Genomic DNA, 21,575 nt, shown 5'->3' with positions numbered 1-21,575 from the left:
GGGAACTCTTGGCAGTGGCAGACCTTGCTATCAGATCACTTGATGGAGACTCTTGGCAGTGGCAGACCTTGCTATCAGATCACTTGATGGGGACTCTTGGCAGTGGCAGACCTTGCTATCAGATCACTTGATGGTGACTCTTGGCAGTGGCAGACCTTGCTATCAGATCACTTGATGGGAACTCTTGGCAGTGGCAGACCTTGCTATCAGATCACTTGATGGGAACTCTTGGCAGTGGCAGACCTTGCTATCAGATCACTTGATGGAGACTCTTGGCAGTGGCAGACCTTGCTATCAGATCACTTGATGGGAACTCTTGGCAGTGGCAGACCTTGCTATCAGATCACTTGATGGAGACTCTTGGCAGTGGCAGACCTTGCTATCAGATCACTTGATGGAGACTCTTGGCAGTGGCAGACCTTGCTATCAGATCACTTGATGGAGACTCTTGGCAGTGGCAGACCTTGCTATCAGATCACTTGATGGGGACTCTTGGCAGTGGCAGACCTTGCTATCAGATCACTTGATGGGGACTCTTGGCAGTGGCAGACCTTGCTATCAGATCACTTGATGGTGACTCTTGGCAGTGGCAGACCTTGCTATCAGATCACTTGATGGGGACTCTTGGCAGTGGCAGACCTTGCAATCAGATCACTTGATGGGAACTCTTGGCAGTGGCAGACCTTGCTATCAGATCACTTGATGGAGACTCTTGGCAGTGGCAGACCTTGCTATCAGATCACTTGATGGTGACTCTTGGCAGTGGCAGACCTTGCTATCAGATCACTTGATGGGAACTCTTGGCAGTGGCAGACCTTGCTATCAGATCACTTGATGGGAACTCTTGGCAGTGGCAGACTTTGCTATCAGATCACTTGATGGGAACTCTTGGCAGAGGCAGACCTTGCTATCAGATCACTTGATGGTGACTCTGGGAAGTGGCAGACCTTGCTATCAGATCACTTGATGGGGACTCTTGGCAGTGGCAGACCTTGCTATCAGATCACTTGATGGTGACTCTTGGCAGTGGCAGACCTTGCTATCAGATCACTTGATGGTGACTCTGGGAAGTGGCAGACCTTGCTATCAGATCACTTGATGGTGACTCTTGGCAGTGGCAGACCTTGCTATCAGATCACTTGATGGGAACTCTTGGCAGAGGCAGACCTTGCTATCAGATCACTTGATGGGGACTCTTGGCAGTGGCAGACTTTGCTATCAGATCACTTGATGGGGACTCTTGGCAGAGGCAGACCTTGCTATCAGATCACTTGATGGTGACTCTGGGAAGTGGCAGACCTTGCTATCAGATCACTTCATGGGGACTCTTGGCAGTGGCAGACCTTACTATCAGATCACTTGATGGGGACTCTTGGCAGTGGCAGACTTTGCTATCAGATCACTTGATGGGGACTCTTGGCAGTGGCAGACCTTGCTATCAGATCACTTGATGGGGACTCTTGGCAGTGGCAGACTTTGCTATCAGATCACTTGATGGGGACTCTTGGCAGTGGCAGACCTTGCTATCAGATCACTTGATGGGGACTCTTGGCAGTGGCAGACTTTGCTATCAGATCACTTGATGGGGACTCTTGGCAGTGGCAGACCTTGCTATCAGATCACTTGATGGGGACTCTGGGAAGTGGCAGACCTTGCTATCAGATCACTTGATGGGAACTCTTGGCAGTGGCAGACCTTGCTATCAGATCACTTGATGGGGACTCTTGGCAGTGGCAGACCTTGCTATCAGATCACTTGATGGGGACTCTTGGCAGTGGCAGACCTTGCTATCAGATCACTTGATGGAGATCACATTGTCCACGGTTTGTTCCTGAACATGTGGCTCTATGTTGGAGGCTCTCACAGCACCGGGGTTAGTCTGAGTGCCTGTATGTTCTGCATATGCTCCGGTTGAAGTGTCCTTCAGCTGATTTTCCTAGTGAGCTTCGAACCTGTTGTTTCCTCGCCGTGCTAAATATACTTTCAGAGAATGCATTGCTATGTGAAATGAGCAGAACATATTTAGCCAATTGTATAAGGGAGTGCTGGACTATTCAGTATTGTATATTTAGCCAATTGTGATTGCAATCTAATTTGGGGATGCCCTGTGGCTGGTTCTGCGAGCTGTGAAACACAGTGACAAATGCATCAATTGTGTCCTCTTCAGGAGGAAGATGGGAGACTAGTGGAGTTCTGGCATGACGTGAACTCTATGAGCAGTTTTATCAGCCGTGTTTGTAGGAACAACCTCAGAAAAGTTTTCCAGCAATACGTCGGCCATTAAAGAGTTGGATGTCACTCTAGTTTTGGGGCAAAACACAACAGCAGCCCTCAGTACCGGGTCATTAAGGCGAAGGCCTCGCTGCACGCGCCTGCACGGCCGCCTTGCTTGCCAGCGGCGCGTGCAATTCACTGCACCGCAATCTGCGGTCTGCAGTGCCATTTTTCCGGAGCGGGGGTGGGTGTGGCCAAAACGGGTGGGGGGGTGCGGCCATGACACGAGGTGGCGGGACCATCACACAGACGCAGCGGAGCACTGCAGACAGCCCCACAGCCCCTCACACACACACAGGCACTCACACAAATGTGCAAGGGGGGAAATCGGAATGGGGGGGGGTGCTCTGAGCAGGGAGGGAATCGGAACGGGGGGGATCGGAGCAGGGGGGGAAATCGGATTGGCTGCTGGGATCCAATCTGTGATTGGTTCCCTTGAGTGTCACGTGACACCGCACTCGCCGAAATCACAAGCTCCTTGTAGCTCCGGCTGGCTGACGCGTCACAGCACGCAGACAGCTACGCTGGAAGGAGCCAGCGGGGATATCCAGATCGGAGGTAAGGAGCTGGTGGCCCGCGGCCGCACGCGCAGCGGGACCAAAGCCTAAAGGGTAACATTCGTTTCATGTACGTACTCCATAACCTCCTCATAAAATCCTCTCACCACAGAACTTGTGAACCTTGTAGGAACCTGCAAGACCCTCTCTCCTAATGAGCCGAGCTGCAGAAACCCAAAGAAACAAATCTGCATCACACAAGAAGCAGGTCGTCTCTTCCTTCCACGATAAAAGACGCTTTCACCAAGCTCCCTAACAACTCTCGGTGAGGCTGCATCATACTCTAGCTGGGTGCTGGCTGTGAAGCAGGTTATCTTCACATTGAACGTATTCAATCTGGGCAGAATGGTACGCAAAAACAACAAATACAATTTGTAAATTGGTTTCCTGCAAACATTTGCCAATCTTCTCTCCTTGGCTCCATCGCACTGTCTGGTCTCCCGGTCTTCTGTCATCTGGATGGAAGAGGTTCATCAGTATCTTCATCAGAATGGCTCAGGAGATTGCGCTGGAGCCCGTCCCAAAGCTCAAGGACTCTATCCAGTGGTCGAGACACCCTCCTGTTAGACCATCGGGTAGACAAGTTATAACCCTTTTCTTATTGATTCATTACAGAAAGAAATATCTTCTCAGGAATTCCTTCCGTTTTCCATTTTTGTCAAAATGGTCAAAAAAAAAATGTCCATTAGAAAGTCTCGTGCAGTGTTTTTCAGCCTTTTTTTTGGTAAAAGAACCCCAGAATTTGATTATGAAATTCTGGGGATCCCCAACCCTCTCCCCCCCCACACACACTCTCCCCCCCCCCCACACACTCTCACACACACACACACACACACACACACACACACACACACACACACACACACACACACACACACACACACACACTCTGACACACACCCCTCTGTCTCACTTTAAGAGAGCTGAGCGCTCTTGCTTGATCCTTCCTCTCCCCCCCCCTACACACTCTCCCCTACACACACACACACAGACTCTCCCACTTACACATACAATTACTCTGACACACACACACACACACACCCCTCTGTCTCACTTTAAGAGAGCTGAGCGCTCTTGCCTGATCCTTCTCTCCCCCCCCCTACACACACACTCTCCCCCCCCCCACACACACACACATACACTTACTCTGACACACTTACTCTGACACACACCCCTCTGTCTCACTTTAGGAGAGCTGAGCGCTCTTGCCTGATCCTTCCTCTCCCCCCCCCTACACACTCTCCCCTACACACACACAGACTCTCCCACTTACACATACACTTACTCTGACACACACACACACACACACACACATACACTTACTCTGACACACACACACACACACACACCCCTCTGTCTCACTTTAAGAGAGCTGAGCGCTCTTGCCCGATCCTCTCCCCCTTGTCAGCTGGAAGTTGACGCGATTTCCGGCGCCGGCAGGAAGAGGAAGGATAGCAGTGACCGGGTGGCTGCTGCTCAGCTCGGGAGCTGCCGGGTCACTGCTATGTGGGGTGCCGCCGGGCCTGGGGCAGCTGGGAGACTTTTCCCAGCTTGCTCCCCTTGGCGGCCACGAAACGCATGGGGTGCCCGAGGAACCCCGGTTTAAAAGCACTGTTCTAGTGGATCAAACTACAAAGCTGGATGACAAGATGACAAGCGCAGCTAACTCCACGGAACTCTCCAGCAGTCCTTTCTTCTCGAAGCCGCTCCTGAGAAGACCTCTATGCCTGCCCACCATGGCTGGTGCCTGGTCTGTGCAAATGCTGCACAGTTGCCGAGACGAAGCCCTGTGGTGGAAAGACATTTTCCCACAGTTTCTGCAATGCTTTTGCCCATTGGCATAATTTACCGTGGGCATGTATTAACCCCTTGCCAGAAGGTGTACGCCATAGCCCATGTCTCCTGACACTTCAAACATATACTCCCCCCCCCCCCCACCAAATGACTCCCAAAAGTCTACGTTGATGCCGATAGGTTGGCCACGTAGTGACGCCACGCGGACAGACTACCAGCCACTACCAAGATGCTGACTGGACTTTGTTGTAGCGACTCACAGTGACGCAGCGGGGAACCCGGTACAGAGGGCCGAAAAGCAGGTGCAGAATACCCAGAAATAGTACTGTACCAGGTGCAGGGTCAGGTATCAGTGCCAGATCTGGGTAAAAAGGCAATTACCCAGGTCTGATCCCTTAACCCTGTCACTGCCATTAGTACACTGACCCTAGGAGAGACTGACCCCTTAACCATGTCACTGCCATGAGTACACTTTGCCCCTAGGAGGGACTGACCCCTTAACCCTGTCACTGCCATTAGTACACTTTGCCCCTAGGAGGGACTGACCCCTTAACCATGTCACTGCCATTAGTACACTTTGGCCCTAGGAGAGGCTGTCCCCTTAACCCTGTCACTGCCATTAGTACACTTTGGCCCTAGGAGAGGCTGTCCCCTTAACCCTGTCACTGCCATTAGTACACTTTGGCCCTAGGAGAGGCTGTCCCCTTAGACTGATTGTTTATACAATGCTTATTTGAGTCTGCGCACCTCAGCAGCTGCCGTAAGGAGTGAGGAAAATAAAGCAGAAGAATATATTTCTCGCACCTCTGACTTCTCGCCGTGTGAGTCTCTAAAAAATAAGCATTTTGGAAATATAAAGATGGATTCCGTGCGGCCAGCGACTGATATTCCTAGAAAATATCTATATCCCTGGGCTCGGATTTCTCCCTCTCACAATACACGGGAGGGCCCTTTAACAGGACACCAATTACGGGCCACATCTACTAATGGTGCTAAATTGTAAGATACTTTCTGACCTATTTAATTGACAGGATGACTCTGACCTGGCTATAGTCAGGAGACGGTCTGGCGGTTCCGTTACAGCCGCGTCACGCGGATTTGTTAAAGATTGTGCGGCTTTTCATTTGTGGGAATAATTTTGCAGAAGAGAAAGGTCAGAAATGACATTACTCAAGGTCCCACGGGTCCATGTACAAGTCACATTTCTCAAGGTCCCACGGGCCCATGTACAAGTCACATTACTCAAGGTCCCACGGGTCCATGTAAATGTCACATTACTCAAGGTCCCACGGGTCCATGTACACGTCACATTACTCAAGGTCCCACGGGTCCATGTACAAGTCACATTACTCAAGGTCCCACGGGTCCAAGTACACGTCACATTACTCAAGGTCCCACGGGTCCATGTACAAGTCACATTACTCAAGGTCACACCAGCCCATGCACACGTCACATTACTCAAGGTCCCACGGGTCCAAGTACACGTCACATTACTCAAGGTCCCACGGGTCCATGTACATGTCACATTACTCAAGGGCCCACGGGTCCATGTACATGTCACATTACTCAAGGTCCCACTGGTACATGTACATGCTGCCCTGCCTTGTCTTGTTTGATCCTTGTTGTTTGACCTCAGCCTGCACCCGGACACCTGACTACTCTGACCCCTGGACTACGGCTACAGACTCGACTATTCTACTCTCTATACCCCTGGACTCCGGCAACGCACCAACGACTACCCAATATCTCCACTCCTTGACCACGTCAAGTACCACAACCAGTCAGATCTCTCCTACCCTGACCCGGCCACACGACTACCACTCTGCACTCCGGATGTGCCTGCTCGGTTCTTGGTCGGTGGCTATCAACATCCCCACCTCTCTCTAGGTGACCTAATCACTTCACTTGGGTTCAAATATCACCTGTATGCTGACGACACACAAATTTACTTTTCAACCCCTGACCTTACACCTGCTGTACAGACTAAAGTTTCTTAATGTCTGTCGGCTATTTCATCCTGGATGGCCCTCCGCCGCCTTAAACTCAACATGGCTAAAACAGAGCTCCTCATACTTCCTCCCAAACCTGGCCCTACTACCTCCTTCCACATTACTGTTGGAACTATGATCATTCACCCAGTAGCCCAAGCACGCTGCCTAGGGGTCACACTCGACTCCTCTCTCACATTCGCCCCTCACATTCAAAACGTTTCTAAAACCTGTCGCTTTTTCCTTCGCAATATAACAAAGATACGCCCTTTACTCTGCTGCTCGACTGCTAAAACTCTGACTCAGGCCCTCATTCTCTTCCACCTCAATTACTGTAACCTCCTGCTGTCCGGCCTTCCTGCCTCTCACCTGTCTCCCCTACAATCTGTCCTTAACGCTGCTGCCAGAATCACTCTACTCTTTCCTAAATCTGTCTCAGCGTCTCCCCTCTTGAAATCCCTCTCCTGACTTCCTATCAAATCCCGCATCTCACACTCCATTCTTCTCCTCACTTTTAAAGCTTTACACTCTTCTGCCCCTCCTTACATCTCAGCCCTAATTTCTCGTTATGCACCATCCCGGCTCTTGCGTTCTGCTCAAGGATGTCTTCTCTCTACCCCTTTTGTATCTAAAGCCCTCTCCGCCTTACACCCTTCTCACTGACTGCCCCACACCACTAGAATGCCCTTCCCCTCAGTACCCGACTAGCACCCTCTCTATCCACCTTTAAGACCCACCTTAAACACACCTGCTTAAGGAAGCATATGAATAGCTCAATGGCTGATAATTAACACCTCTTACATTAACCTTGGCCCCCTGCAGACGCACTTACCAGAACACCCTCCTGTCTCTGTACGTTTTTCCTACCAACCAATTAGATTGTAAGCTCTTCGGAGCAGGGACTCCTTTTCCTAAATATTACTTTTAAGTCTGAAGCACTTATTCCCATTATGTGTTATTTATATCTCATTATTTATATGATTGTAACTATTACTGCTGTGAAGCACTGTGTACATTAATGGCGCTATAGAAATAAAGACATACATACATACATACAGTACATACATGTATTACTTTCTGGTAACACATTCTTATAAATAAATGAAATAAAAAATATGACAGAACGGCCACCTCCCGGAGAGTATCCCATGTGCCCTGTATCCGGACATCTCCCGCAGAGTATCCCACCGTGCCCTGTATCCGGCCATCATATTATCAGTCTTCCCACCTCACACAGCCTGGAAGTGCAACCTTCATTATATTAAAGCACATGCATGAAGAAGTACTGTAGCAACACTTACTATCTCTGGCACGGAGGCAAGCCACGGGACTAGGACCGTCCGTAGAACTATCGTGGAGCACCCCGCACTGTGACCGTGGCAGGACTATCTCCGGAGACAGTCACGGAGCTCCCGGCAGTGTGACCGCAGCAGGACTATCTCCGGAGACAGTGAACGCGGCAGGACTATCTCCGGAGATAGTCATGGAGCTCCCGGCACTGACTGCAGCAGGACTATCTCCGGAGATAGTCACGAAGCTCCCGGCAGTGTGACCGCGGCAGGACTATCTCCGGAGATAGTCATGGAGCTCCCGGCACTGACTGCAGCAGGACTATCTCCGGAGATAGTCACGAAGCTCCCGGCAGTGTGACCGCGGCAGGACTATCTCCGGAGATAGTCACGAAGCTCCCGGCAGTGTGACCGCGGCAGTACTCTCTCCGGAGATAGTCACGGAGCTCCCGGCACTGACCGCGGCAGGACTATCTCCGGAGATAGTCACGGAGCTCCCGGCACTGTGACTGCGGCAGGACAATCTCCGGAGATAGTCACAGAGCTCCCGGCACTGTGACCGCGGCAGGACTATCTCCGGAGATAGTCACGAAGCTCCCGGCACTGTGACTGCAGCAGTACTATCTCCGGAGACAGTCACGAAGCTCCCGGCACTGTGACCGCACAGGACTATCTCCGGAGATAGTCACAGAGCTCCCGGCACTGTGACCGCGGCAGGACTATCTCAGGAGACAGTCACAGAGCTCCCGGCAGCGTGGCCGCGGCAGGTCTATCTCCGGAGACAGTCACAGAGCTCCCGGCACTGTGACTGCGGCAGGACTATCTCCGGAGACAGTCACAGAGCTCCCGGCACTGTGACTGTGGCAGGACTATCTCCGGAGATACTCACAGTGCTCCCGGCACTGTGACCGCGGCAGGACTATCTTCGGAGATAGTCTCGGAGCTCCCGGCAGTGTGACCGCGGCAGGACTATCTCCGGAGACAGTCACAGAGCTCCCGGCACTGTGACCGTGGCAGGACTATCTCCGGAGATACTCACAGTGCTCCCGGCACTGTGACCGCGGCAGGACTATCTCCGGAGATAGTCACGGAGCTCCCGGCAGTGTGGCCGTGGCAGGTCTTTCTCCAGAGACAGTCACAGAGCTCCCGGCACTGTGACCACGGCAGGACTATCTCCAGAGATAGTCACGGAGCTCCCGGCACTGTGACCGCGGCAGGACTATCTCCGGAGATAGTCACGGAGCTCCCGGCACTGTGACCGCGGCAGGACTATCTCCGGAGATAGTCACGGAGCTCCTGGCACTGTGACCGCGGCAGGACTATCTCCGGAGACTGTCATGGTGCTCCCGGCACTGTGACCGTGGCAGGACTTTCTCTGGAGACTGTCATGGTGCTCCCGGCACTGTGACCGTGGCAGGACTATCTCCGGAGATAGTCATGGAGCTCCCGGCACTGTGACCGCGGCAGGACTATCTCCGGAGATAGTCACGGAGCTCCCGGCACTGACTGCGGCAGGTCTATCTCCGGAGATAGTCACGGAGCTCCCCGCAGTGTGACCGCAGCAGGACTATCTCCAGAGACTGTCACGGTCCTCCCGGCAGTGGGACCACGGCAGGACTATCTCCGGAGACAGTCACGGAGCTCCCGGCACTGTGACTGTGGCAGGACTATCTCCGGAGACTGTCACGGTGCTTCCGGCAGTGTGACTGCAGCAGGACTATCTCCGGAGACTGTCATGGTGCTCCCGGCAGTGTGACTGCGGCAGGACTATCTCCGGGGACTGTCACGGTGCTCCCGGCAGTGTGACTGCGGCAGGACTATCTCCGGAGACTGTAACGGTGCTCCCGGCAGTGTGATTGCGGCAGGACTATCTCCGGAGATAGTCACGGAGCTCGCCGCAGTGTGACCGCGGCAGGACTGTCTCCGGAGACTGTCACGGTGCTCCCGGCAGTGTGACTGCGGCAGTACTATCTCCGGAGACAGTCACAAAGCTCCCGGCACTGTGACCGCACAGGACTATCTCCATAGATAGTCACGGAGCTCCCGGCACTGTGACTGCACAGGACTATCTCCGGAGATAGTCACGGAGCTCCCGGCACTGTGACCGCGGCAGGACTATCTCCGGAGATAGTCACGGAGCTCCCAACACTGTGTCTGCGGCAGGACTATCTCCGGAGATAGTCACAGAGCTCCCGGCACTGTGACCGCGGCAGGACTATCTCAGGAGACAGTCACAGAGCTCCCGGCAGCGTGGCCGCGGCAGGTCTATCTCCGGAGACAGTCACAGAGCTCCCGGCACTGTGACCGCGGCAGGACTATCTCCCGAGACAGTCACAGAGCTCCCGGCACTGTGACCGTGGCAGGACTATCTCCGGAGATACTCACGGTGCTCCCGGCACTGTGACCGCGGCAGGACTATCTCCGGAGATAGTCACGGAGCTCCCGGCAGTGTGGCCGTGGCAGGTCTATCTCCGGAGACAGTCACGGAGCTCCCGGCACTGTGACCGTGGCAGGTCTATCTCCTGAGATAGTCACGGAGCTCCCGGCACTGTGACCGCGGCAGGACTATCTCCGGAGACTGTCATGGTGCTCCCGGCACTGTGACCGCAGCAGAACTATCTCTGGAGACTGTCATGGTGCTCCCGGCACTGTGACCGTGGCAGGACTATCTCCGGAGATAGTCATGGAGCTCCCGGCACTGTGACCGCGGCAGGACTATCTCCGGAGATAGTCACAGAGCTCCCGGCACTGACTGCGGCAGGTCTATCTCCGGAGATAGTCACGGAGCTCCCCGCAGTGTGACCGCGGCAGGACTATCTCCGGAGACTGTCACGGTCCTCCCGGCAGTGGGACCACGGCAGGACTATCTCCGGAGACAGTCACGGAGCTCCCGGCACTGTGACTGTGGCAGGACTATCTCCGGAGACTGTCACGGTGCTCCCGGCAGTGTGACTGCGGCAGGACTATCTCCGGAGACTGTCACGGTGCTCCCGGCAGTGTGACTGCGGCAGGACTATCTCCGGAGACTGTCACGGTGCTCCCGGTAGTGTGACTGCGGCAGGACTATCTCCGGAGACTGTCACGGTGCTCCCGGCAGTGTGACTGCGGCAGGACTATCTCCAGAGATAGTCACGGAGCTCGCCGCAGTGTGACCGCGGCAGGTCTGTCTCCGGAGACTGTAACGGTGCTCCCGACAGTGTGACTGCGGCAGGACTATCTCCGAAGATAGTCAGGGTGCTCCCGGCAGTGTGACTGCGGCAAGACTATCTCCGGAGACTGTCACGGTCCTCCCGGCAGTGTGACTGTGGCAGGACTATCTCTGGAGACTGTCACGGTGCTCCCGGCACTGTGACCGCGGCAGGACTATCTCTGGAGACTGTCACGGTGCTCCCGGCACTGTGACCGCGGCAGGACTATCTCTGGAGACTGTCATGGTGCTCCCGGCACTGTGACCGCGGCAGGACTGTCTCCGGAGACTGTCACGGTGCTCCCGGCAGTGTGACTGCGGCAGGACTATCTCCGGAGACTGTCACGGTGCTCCCGGCAGTGTGACCGCGGCAGGACTATCTCTGGAGACTGTCATGGTGCTCCCGGCACTGTGACCGCGGCAGGACTATCTCCGGAGACTGTCATGGTGCTCCCGGCACTGTGACCGCGGCAGGACTATCTCCGGAGACTGTCACGGTGCTCCCGGCAGTGTGACTGCGGCAGAACTATCTCCGGAGACTGTCATGGTGCTCCCAGCAGTGTGGTGCATAACTAGTACTACTGTGCCTAGGGCCATGAGAGTGAGAGAGGGGGGAGAGAGAAGGTATAATGAGAGAGAGGAGAGGAGAGAGAGAGGGTATAATGAGAGGGAGAGAGGTGCAAGATGCATAACAAGTAGTACTACAGTGCCCAGGGCCATGAGAGTGAGAGAGGGTATAAGGAGAGGGAGGGTACCATGAGAGGGAGAGAGGGTACAATGAGAGGGAGAGAGGGAAAGAGAGTGCAGAATACAGAGACAATGAGGAGTAAAAACAGAGAGAGGGGAAAGAGCGCAAGTAACAGAATGAAAGGGAGGGAAAGAGACAGATAAAACAGAGTGAGGAGAGAGGCAGGGGACTCCTTACCGGCTCAAGCTTACACTGAACCCCCATGATGCGCTGAGCTCAAGAGCTGACACTTCATCATCTCTGGGATCTGCTCTGTGACTCTTCCTGTTCCGTGTCTGACTCAGGAGAAGATAACACATGCAGAGCCCAGCACCTCCCTCACACAACAGCTGTGCCCTCTGTCCCAGGGGATGGCAGAGAGACTAGAGGGGAGAGAGGGAGAGAGGAGGGGGGGAGTGAGAGAGGGGAGAAGAGCGGGAGAGAGAGTGGGGGGAGAGAGACAGAGAGAGTGAGGGGAGACAGAGAGAGTGAGGGGAGAGAGAGATAGGAGAGAGCCAGAGAGAGAGTGGCGGGAGAGAGAGAGAGTGAGAGGGAGGGGGATAGGGGAGACGGAGAGGGAGGGAGGAGAGAAAGAGAGAGAGAGCAGAGAGAGGAGAGAAAGAGGGGAAAGAGAGTGAGAGAAGACAGAAAGAGAGGGAAAAGAGAGAGAGAGGAGAGTGAGAGAGGAGAGAGAAGAGGGAGAGAGAGGGGAAAGAGAGAGCGGGAGAGAGAGAGGAGAGGGATGAGAGAGGAGACAGAGAGAGAGGTGAGAGAGAGATGGAGAGAGAGGAAAGAAGGAGAGAGAGAGGAGAGAGAGAGGGGGATGAGAGGGGAGACAGAGAGAGAGACTGGAAAGAGAGAGGAGAGAGATGAGAGAGGAGAGTGAGAGAGGAGACAGAGAGAGGGGAAAGAGAGATGAAAGAGAGTGAGAGAGGCGACAGAGAGAGAGGGAGAGTGAGAGAGGAGACAGAGATAGAGGGGAAAGAGAGAGGAGAGGGGTGAGAGAGGAGTGTGATAGGAGACAGAGAGAGAGGGAGATGGACGAGAGAGGAGAGTGAGAGAAGAGACAGAGAGAGAGGGGAAAGAGAGAGGAGTGTGAGGAGAGAGCGAAAAAGAGAGGAGACAGAGAGAGAGAGGGGGAGAGAAGTATAGAGAGAGGAAACAGATGAGTGAGAGAGGAGACAGAGGACAGAGAGAGATAGGAGTCAGAGAGAGAGAGGGGGAGAGAAGTATAGAGAGAGGAAACAGATGAGTGAGAGAGGAGACAGAGGACAGAGAGAGATAGGAGTCAGAGAGAGAGAGGGGGAGAGAAGTATAGAGAGAGGAAACAGATGAGTGAGAGAGGAGACAGAGGACAGAGAGAGATAGGAGTCAGAGAGAGAGAGGGAGAGAGAAGTATAGAGAGAGGAAACAGATGAGTGAGAGAGGAGACAGAGGACAGAGAGAGATAGGAGTCAGAGAGAGAGAGGGAGAGAGAGACGAAACAGAGCGATAAAGGAGACAGAGAGGAGACCGAGAGATGAGATAGAGGAGAGGAACTGCACAGAGAGGAGAGAGACATGGGTGTGCAGAAAGGGTGAGGAGAGAGCAGTGTAAGGAATCGGGGGCCACGTCCCCTGCGACGTGACCCCTCCTTACCCACTACCAGTACTGCAGCTGCCCCTGCCCCCCATCGCTACCCTTGCCGCCACGCGGCACTTACCGCTACTCACGCCGCGGCCGCCATCTTGGATTCTCGCGCCGGTGTTACAGAGCGCGCATCTATCCCTGGCACTTGTAACACGCGCGCCATGCCTGCCTCCGCCCCCCGCTCGGCGCGCGAGTCCTTGCCACGCCCCCTGCGCTCTCAGCTGAGCCCTGTTACTCCCAGCCTCTCAGGAGCTGCTCCTCGTCACGCCCCCGTCTGGATTGGTGGATACCGCTTTAAATACCCTGCTCTGTCACTTCCTCCTTGCTCTGCATAGCTCCTTGCTTCCTGTGTAGCCTGGATACTGTGTCGTGCTCCTGTTTGTCTTTACCCCTGCAGATTTGAACCGGCTTGTCTGACTTACCCCTCTGGCTCCCGACTTCGGCTTACCCATCACGATTCTTACCTCTCAGACCCCCGGACACGGAAACGGATTTGACTACGGAACTCTCTATCCTCCTGAACTCGGCAAGTACAACAACTATTCTGAATCTTAACCCAGGCCTGGCCACGCTACAACCACATCCCGGACCCGCTCCCTCTGCTGTCGGTGTGTATATTCAACATCCCACCTCCAGTACAGGGGACTGGCCTGGTCTGCGGGCTGCACAGCGTGACAGGCAGGAAGGGACTCTAGAGGTTTTCGCATGCACAGGGAAGTGGCGGCCATTAATCTAGCACAGGCGCAGATAGGAAAGGGCTGGCGGCCATTAGAGAGGCGCCCATGCGGTCTCCATAGGCAAGAGCCTCCTGGGGAACTACAACTCCCAGCAGGCTTAGAGGCAGTGAGTCAGATGATTGCAGGCAGCCAATAATGTTTGCAGTTTTCCCTGCAGAGAGTGGATACATTGTATGGGCAATGTGCTGTGAGTCAGTCAGGCTGAGGAGACAGTGGGGGAAGGAAAGGGGGCAGAGAGCAGCGAGCTTCTGCCCTAGACCAGAAATCCCCCGGGCTAGAGTTGAGACCCTGACTCCCAACTAGTGAGGGTGGGTGTTCATAGGGACAGGCCCTTAGGTAAGGAAACGTGATACAAGGTGAAAGGAAGTGCGCAACTAACGTCAATCACACAAGGTGATGTGTTAAGGTGACGATTAAATAAATCAATACGTGACCTTAGAACACTGATATAGGAGCGTCAGCAGCCGTGAGACCAGGGATGGCTCAACACCCCCTACAAGTTCAGACAAAATACACAAGAACACAGCGCACAACGCTCATAGTGCATTAAAAGATATTAATGGATATAACAGTACAGGTAAGTATTATGCGTACATCAGAGAAAAACCAGCATGTCAGGGGTTAATGTTACCCATGCACCAGACAGATCTCCAGATAGGATGTCATCGCGCTGTGATCTCCTCTCCAATGGGGTGAAAAAGGGTCCGCCGTATTGGGACGAACAGTTCAAAGAAAGTATTGCCTAGAAACCTTTCCAACGCGTTTCGAAACCACACGTGTGTCGCTGTCTGGTGACGTCAGAGGTCCGGAAGTCAGGGATCGGAGGGCTGCGAGTGTGTAACCTACTACCGCAGGAGTTTAACCCCAACAGCGGTTCTCTCCCTCGCTCACCACGAGCTTGCTGGACTATCTTTCTCAAGGAGTGGGACTATCCAGGATTGGGCTCGTGATTGAGAGATCCAGAGACGGGAAGCTGTACTTACCGAGATGACATCCTATCTGGAGATCTGTCTGGTGCATGGATAAAATTAACCCCTGACATGCTGGTTTTTCTCTACCCTGATGTACGCATAATACTTACCCGTACTGTTATATCCATTAATATCTGTTAATGCACTATGAGCGTTGTGCGCTGTGTGTTTGTGTATTTTGCCTTCGGTGAGGACCCTGTGCCCCTTCAGCTGTGTGCTAGGCAGGGACAGAGTTATAGTGCCTGCTGCAGTTCCTTACTGCAGGGACCCAGTATAGAGTATGCTGCATGCTCCTGTAAGCTGTGTTGCTGATCCAGACACTGTCCTTATGGTGGGACGTCCGGCTGGACCCCATCCCACGCGGAGGTACAGATGAGCGCTGGACCAAGCAGATCCGGTAGACTCTTTGAGAAGACACCCAGGTGCAGGGGCACCTGGGCAGGTATTTACAACCTTCCACACGTGCACCAACTTTAACTTGCTCCTCACATGTGACTGGCTGTGGGATCTTGGCAGCCAGTCACAACCATAGAACATTCAATGTTAAAGGATCATACAGCTGCACATCCAGGAATATAGTGTATATGATTCAGTGCAACAAATGTGACCAAGGTTGCTACATTGGGGAAACCAGCCAAAAACTACAAGGAAGAATGAATATGCACAGACACTCCATACTCCATCACGAAGAAGGAAGATACTGCTCACCTGTGGGACATCACTTCTCACAGCCAGATCATTCCATAAATTATCTAAAAATCAAAATCCTCAATGGAATGTTTAAAAGCACCCAAGAACGGAAAACATTTGAACTCAGAATGATAAGACTCTTTGACACCAAAACCAAAGGACTTAATGCGGACATGGGTTTTCTCACACCCTATCAAAATTGTTTGTAATCATCCTGCTTGCCTCAATTCTTATCCACGCTTTCTCTCCCCCCCCCCCCCCCAGCATCCCTTCCCCTCCCCACCTTTCTTTGACACTGTCCCCTGGCTTCAAACACTTATCACCCGACCTTATCTACAGTAAATATCTGTTGGTTTTTTTTTTCCTCTCTCCACACTGTTTTAGCCATTGAAACCTTTGGATATCAGTATTGCTTGACCTGAAGAAGAGAGGAGAACTCTCGAAAGCTTGTCCTATGACATAAATTGTTAGTCCAATAAAAAAGGTATCACCTAATACTGAAGAACTCATTTATTCTGCACTATCGCAACTGGACTAACACGGCTATTTTCTGCTTTATTATATATATATATATACACACACAGTTTATTACAAGCAGTGATGAGGTTACCTTGACGCTCCTTGTTACGATTCCTTTCTTATAGGTTTCTGGACACAAATAATATGATATATAACACCGCGAGTATATACGTGTGACGTTTAAGTGTTACCGGTAAGCGTTTCCTGCTGAGCTATACTGAGTCTGACCCCCATCCATACACTGCGCTGGTAATGTTTGTCTGCCCTTACCCACACGGCGGCCGCCAGGAACAGGTCTGCACCCCTGGGGTACCGTGATTTTAACCCCAGGCCGCTAATCAACCCTTATATCTGAGTCTGAAACAGCCGCCTCTCCCGGGGCTCCGGCTGTGCAGCCGCGCAGCTCCCCCTCACCGGGTGTAAGGAGGGGGGCTCTGCTACGTATATTCTAATTAATAACGGGGGTCCACGGGTTAAGGTTTTCTCTCGGCGTCTGAGCACGAGATCCCCACGGCGGGACGCCTGCGCCACACGCCATAACGACATACAATATGATTTATAGGTTTTATTACAATTCCCCATCGGATTGTTAAACACATCGTGTTGTTTCTGTAAATCTTTGTTAGACGAGGAATATGTTTTCTCCTCTCGGCCATAAATACGCGAGATTCATTCTCTGCTGAACTGGACATTTCACATGTTTGGAGTCGATAAGTCAGTCCCGCCCTCCGACACACAATTACAGAGGAGGGAGAGGGAGGAGGGAGAGGGAGGATGGGGTATGAGGAGGGAGAGGGAGGAGGGGGTATGCGGAGGGAGAGTGAGGAGGGGGTATGAGGAGGGAGAGGGAGGAGCGGGTATGAGGAGGGAGAGGGAGGATGGGGTATGAAGAGGGAGAGTGAGGAGGGGGTATGAGGAGGGAGAGTGAGGAGGGGGTATGAGGAGGGAGAGGGAGGAGCGGGTATGAGTAGGGAGAGGGAGGAGGGGGTATGAGGAGGGAGAGGGAGGAGCGGGTATGAGGAGGGAGGGAGGAGGTGTATGAGGAGGAGGGGGTATGAGGAGGGAGGAGGGAGAGGGAGGAGGGGGTATGAGGAGGGTGAAGGAGGAGGGGGTATGAGGAGGGTGAGGGAGGAGGGAGAGGGAGCAGCGGGTATGAGGAGGGTGAGGGAGGAGGGGGTATGAGGAGGGAGAGGGAGGAGCGGGTATTAGGAGGGAGAGGGAGGAGGGGGTATGAGGAGGGTGAGGGAGGAGCGGGTATGATGAGGGAGAGGAAGGAGCGGGTATGAGGGAGAGGGAGGAGCGGGTTTGAGGAGGGAGGGAGGAGGGGGTATGAGGAGGGAGAGGGAGGATGGGGTATGAGGGAGAGGGAGGAGCGGGTATGAGGAGGGAGAGGGAGGAGGGGGTAGGAGGGAGGGAGGAGGGGGTAGCAGGGAGGGAGGAGTGGGTAGGAGGGAGGGAGGAGGGGGTATGAGGAGGGAGGGGGAGAACGAGATGGGCAGCAAACCAGATGCCGTCAGATTCTACACAGATAGCAAGGTGGTACTGGGATACATATACAACAAGAAAAGGAGATTCTACGTATACGTGGCCAACCGTGTAGAAAGAATCAGGAAGTCAACCCAACCAGAACAATGGCACCACGTGCCCACAGATCAAAATCCCGCAGATCACGCCACCAGATCAGTACCCGCATCTCAACTGCAGAATACGTCGTGGCTCACAGGACCAACGTTTCTTGCGCAGCCCGCGGAAACGCCACCAACCCCAGTTGGCGACTTTGAACTCGTGGATCCCGAGAAGGATACGGAGATAAGGCCCCCACAAGTATCCGTGTTACTCACCAATGTATTGCACAGAAACGCATTCGGATCACATCGACTCCATCGCTTCTCAAGGTGGACAGCCCTTCTGCGAGCAGTAGCCCATCTCAGGCATATAGCCTCCTCCTTCCGCCAGACACCAGATGGTAAAACTACCGGCTGCCACTGCTGGCACATCTGCAAAGAGTTGCGCACCGTGGAGGAAGTCACAAGGGCTAAGGAAACTGTTCTCCGTCATGTTCAGAGGGAAACGTATGCGGAAGAGATCAATTGCATTCGTGGAGGGAAGAGTGTTTCCAAAAACAGCCCACTTTGGAAGTTGAATCCCTTCATCGACGATGACGGCCTCATGAGAGTAGGAGGTCGCCTCAACAAGTCCCAACTGAGCAGGGAGGAAAGCAATCCTCTTATCATCCCTGGCCGGCATCACATCGCTACCTTGTTGGTGCGCTACTACCACGAACAAGTCATGCATCAGGGATGACACTTCACCGAAGGCGCTATTAGGGCGGCGGGCATTTGGGTCGTTGGCATGAAAAGGTGCGTGGCCAGTAATCTCCACAAATGTTTTAGGTGCCGAATGCTGCGAGGAAAGAGCCAAGACCAAAGGATGGCGGATCTACCTATCGACAGACTTAATACAGAACCCCCCCTTTACCTATGTAGGACTTGATGTATTTGGGCCCTGGATGGTCATCTCACGTAGAACTAGAGGCGGACTAGCAAACAGCAAACGATGGGCGGTACTCTTCACCTGCATGAGTACGCGAGCTATACACATCGAGGTTATAGAATCTATGGATGCTTCAAGCTTCATAAATGCCCTCAGAAGGTTCTTCGCAGTCAGAGGACCAGTTAAACAAATACGCTCCGATTGTGGTACCAATTTCGTTGGAGCGTGTAAGGAATTACAAATAAACACTAAAGATAACAGAGGCAACAGTATCCAAAGATACCTGCGTGACCAAGAGTGCACGTGGACATTCAACCCTCCTCACTGCTCTCACATGGGCGGAGCATGGGAAGGCATGATTGGGGCAGTCCGGCGTATCTTGGACTCTATGATGCTAAAAACCGACCTGACTCGACTCACTCACGAAGTGTTCACCACGTTCATGGCCGAAATATCAGCGATAATCAATGCTAGGCCTTTGATTCCAGTGACATCAGATCCAGAATCGCCAAGTATTTTGACACCAGCAATGCTGCTAACCCAGAAAGTAGGGGACATCCCCACCCCAGTCGAAGGTTTCAACTCTAAGGATATGTACAAACGACAGTGGAGACAGGTGCAGCGCTTGGCCAACACATTTTGGGATCGCTGGAGACGCGAGTATCTGGTGACACTCCAAGAACGCCATAAATGGCAAACGGTTAAACCAGATATCCAAGTGGGAGATGTGGTTCTGTTGAAAGACAAACAGGTGACAAGAAACGAATGACCCATGGGACTTATAATCAGAACTATCCCAAGCGAAGATGAAAGGGTCCGCAAAGTGGAAGTTCGAGTGACCCAGAATGGGATCGTTAAAACCTTTTTAAGACCTATCACATAGACTATCCTCCTAATGCCCAAATCGGACTATGATAGGGAAGAACTGATTACCAGTTCCGTGGACTTTGAAAGACATTGTGGTGCATCAAGCTGACCTAGAGCTGTGCCTCCACCTACTTCCCTTACCGAGATGGCGAAGGATTTCTAGCTGGGGGTACCGGCCGGTATCCCATCGTTATGTGGACATCATCTTTGCATTGTTATGTTATGTTTGCATTGCACATATGTTCCACATAGTCTGTTATATAGTGGTATCTTCAGATACCAGACGGGGAGTGTCATGGAACAGAAATACCCATGTCTGCCTTCTCTGTTTCAGCCCCCCTTTCCCTTGGCAGGTCTGCCTGCTAGCTGTACTTGGATGTTACTTTCCTTACAGTTTTACTTCCAGTGCAGATGGAATGGATACATTAAGTAGCCTTTTTCCTTCCAGTCTGTCACACCCCTGGTTGCTCTGGCAACATCTCCAGTCCTCCAGTTATGGGCTTTCCCATTTCCCCCCCTGTCCTTGCTGACAGTTAGTGCAGTCTCACTGAACCTTTAGTGTGAAACTTGCACCTCACTTCCTTTTCCACCCTGGAGACAGTGAGTAAAGAACCCCTTCTCTGTTTATCCCCCTTGGTGAGGCCATCTCTTTTTACCGGTTTCTAACTAATAATCACCACTACACACCATCCACAAGTATCTGTATCCTGCTGCCTTTTCCCAATAAAGTGGAGGAAATATTACAGGACTTGGAGTGATTTAAAAGGGGACTGAGTTAATGCTATCGGGAGCCACTCACCCATCAAACGTGACCCTGGCTTCAGAATACCCCCTCTCCCTTCTCCACTCTTTCTCCCCCCGCACTGTCTCACCTCCTCTCCCTCTCCACTCGTTCCTCTCTCTCCTCTCCCTTCTCCCCCCCCCATTACCTGCTCCCCCGCCCGCACTCTCTCGCCTCCTTTTCACGCTCCCCCTCTCCCCTCCCCCCCCCGCACTCTCTCGCCTCCTTTTCACGCTCCCCCCTCTCCCCCCCCCGCACTCTCTCGCCTCCTTTTCACGCTCCCCCCTCTCCCCTCCCACCCGCACTCTCTCGCCTCCTTTTCACGCTCCCCCCAGCAGCTGGAAGTTGCTAACGAGCGGCGCAGAATGATGCTTCTTTCTAATTAAGAATAGGTGTGACGGGCTCGTTAGGAGACGCTTCCTCCCAGTTCTGCTTCGTCAGCGTCCGTGCTGGGAACGCCGTCCCCGTGTGCGACATCCAAGGGTGACCCGGCGCCGACTGCAGTCCTAGAGGTGAGGCACCACATTACAGGCAGTCCTAGAGGTGAGGCACCGACTGCAGGCAGTCCTAGAGGTGAGGCACCACATTACAGGCAGTCCTAGAGGTGAGGCACCGACTGCAGGCAGTCCTAGAGGTGAGGCACCACATTACAGGCAGTCCTAGAGGTGAGGCACCGACTGCAGGCAGTCCTAGAGGTGAGGCACTACATTACAGGCAGTCCTAGAGGTGAGGCACCGACTGCAGGCAGTCCTAGAGGTGAGGCACCACATTACAGGCAGTCCTAGAGGTGAGGCACCGACGGCAGGCAGTCCTAGAGGTGAGGCGCCGACTGCAGACAGTCCTAGAGGTGAGGCGTCGACTGCAGGCAGTCCTAGAGGTGAGGCGCCGACTGCAGGCAGTTCTAGAGGTGAGGCACCACATTACAGGCAGTCCTAGAGGTGAGGCGCCAGATTACAGGCAGTCCTAGAAGTGAGGCACAGACTGCAGGCAGTCCTAGAGGTGAGGCACCGACAGCAGGCAGTCCTAAAGGTGAGGCGCCGACTGCAGGCAGTCCTAGAGGTGAGGCACCGAC

At 53.4% G+C, this 21,575-nt stretch overlaps 1 protein-coding gene across 3 annotated transcripts in view; it reads right to left on the bottom strand.

The window, feature by feature from the left end:
- Window positions 1-21,575, bottom strand: part of LOC142473273 (voltage-gated inwardly rectifying potassium channel KCNH2-like) — a 427,634-nt gene that overhangs the window by 148,861 nt on the left and 257,198 nt on the right. The window lies entirely within an intron of this gene.

This window comes from Ascaphus truei (assembly GCF_040206685.1).
Source record: "Ascaphus truei isolate aAscTru1 chromosome 2 unlocalized genomic scaffold, aAscTru1.hap1 SUPER_2_unloc_3, whole genome shotgun sequence".
NCBI classification, from domain to species: domain Eukaryota; kingdom Metazoa; phylum Chordata; class Amphibia; order Anura; family Ascaphidae; genus Ascaphus; species Ascaphus truei.
Note: the sequence above shows the minus strand (reverse complement) of the source record. Positions and strands in the feature narration are given on the sequence as shown.